The sequence below is a fragment of the Meleagris gallopavo genome, chromosome 13 (genome assembly GCF_000146605.3).
Source record: "Meleagris gallopavo isolate NT-WF06-2002-E0010 breed Aviagen turkey brand Nicholas breeding stock chromosome 13, Turkey_5.1, whole genome shotgun sequence".
NCBI lineage: Eukaryota > Metazoa > Chordata > Aves > Galliformes > Phasianidae > Meleagris > Meleagris gallopavo.
The window spans coordinates 5,943,700-5,945,341 of record NC_015023.2 but is presented as its reverse complement, the minus strand read 5'-3'; the positions used below and the strand labels follow the sequence as shown (position 1 = coordinate 5,945,341).

General features: G+C 56.5%; 1 long non-coding RNA gene across 1 annotated transcript; it reads right to left on the bottom strand.

Moving 5' to 3' along the window:
- Positions 1–65: 65 nt before the first annotated feature.
- On the bottom strand, positions 66–1,376 carry LOC104912949. Its single transcript, XR_004161179.1, has 3 exons — positions 1,161–1,376; positions 929–1,048; positions 66–835 (listed from the first exon to the last, which is right to left on the bottom strand). It is a non-coding gene; the product is annotated as an uncharacterized LOC104912949 (long non-coding RNA).
- Positions 1,377–1,642: the final 266 nt, after the last annotated feature.

Genomic DNA, 1,642 nt, shown 5'->3' with positions numbered 1-1,642 from the left:
GGGAAAAAACAATGGGAAAAAGGCGGGAGCCAAAAGGCGGGAGCCAAAAGGCGGGAGCCAAAAGGCGGGAGCCAAAAGGCGGGAGCCAAAAGGCGGGAGCCAAAAGGCGGGAGCCAAAAGGCGGGAATGGGGCGAGAAATGGGAGGGAATGCCCCGTGCTGAAGAGGCCTCACCTGGAGCGCTGCGTCCATAGGAAGAGTCCTGAGGGCAGAAGAGACACGGAGCCGTTGGAGCACATCCAGAGGCCGGCCCCAAAACACCAAGAAGCCAAGGATCCAACAGCTCTCCTCCAAGGCCAGGCTGAGAGCTGGGGCTGTTCAGCGCGGAGGAGCCAAGGCTCCCAGGTGAGCTGCTAACAGCCTTTCCATACCTAAAGGGAAGCTGGAGGAAAGAAGGAGGGAAAACTTGGGTTAGATGGAAGGAAAACATCTTTGACAGCAGGGGACCAGGGGAAAGAGTTTGAAATGGAGGGAGGCACACACCAGAGCAGCCCCAGAAAGCCTTCCGTCTGTCTGCAAAACACAACGAGAGCCAAAGAGACGCGGAACGTCATGGAAACACGTGCCCTTAAACAACCAAACTCAGCAGGGGTGGAATGAATGCGTGGCACAGGGGACACAGAGGGGACGTGGGCAGAGGACGCAGGGAGGACACAAAGACACGAGCGGGACGCGAGGACACAGAGGGGACGTGTCATAAAACGGGCCGGGACAACGTGGTAGCAGACAAACCCAGTTTGGAGTCCCAGGGTGGAGATTCCACAACGAGAACCATGAAAGAGGGAACAGAGACTTCACGGGAAGGCACTGAGCTGAACAAGAGCAGCAAAGGAAACCTGGAGAACACAGAATCCCTTGATTCTGTGAAAAAGGGCACCAGCTCCGGGCATTTCCAGGGTTGCAATGCTCAGCCAGCCGACCAGCGTTACCTTGGGGCTGACGGAAGCGTTCCAGAAACAGATGGGAGCAAAAGAAAGGAACGAGCATCAGTCCCTCCATGACCGCTTCAGAAAAAGGCTGATAACCCCTTCGCTCCCCTCAGAGAACAACTGGAAGGCAGCACAAGGAGGGGCAGAGCAGACACAGCTACTGTAAACCAGCTTAGGAGCCCCCACAGAAAGGCACAGATCAGAACCCTGCAAGAAAGAAAGAATCACTCACCTCTTTCCAAGAGCCAGAGCTCACCCAGCAATCCACAGGAGGCATCTCCAGGAGGAAACCTGGCCTCTGGGGCTGCCAGCCCTTAAATGAGGGGAGGGAGGGGTGGAGCCAGGCTCAGCCCCACCTGGTCCCACACGTGCACCGCTTCCACCTGTGCTTGCAGGGCTGCACCCCTCACCAGGTGCTCCATCACTGCTTCGGGCTGCCACCTCAGAGTTCCCCTAAAAGCATGAAGGAGAAAAAAAGAAAAAAAGGAATGAGCGGCAGCCAATGGGGCCTGCCTGTCTGGTTAAGGGCGAGGGGTTGAATCAACGGACCAGCTGGGATGGCCCACATACTCGGATTCCAGTCTGTCCTCAGTGGCAATCGGTGACATTTCTAACAAACAGGGGAGCACAGGTTTCAGTACCGAAATCTCAGCAAGATGCTGAGAAGCTGCGTGTGCAGCAAAAGGGCTGAGATTACCGGTGTGGAACGGAGCG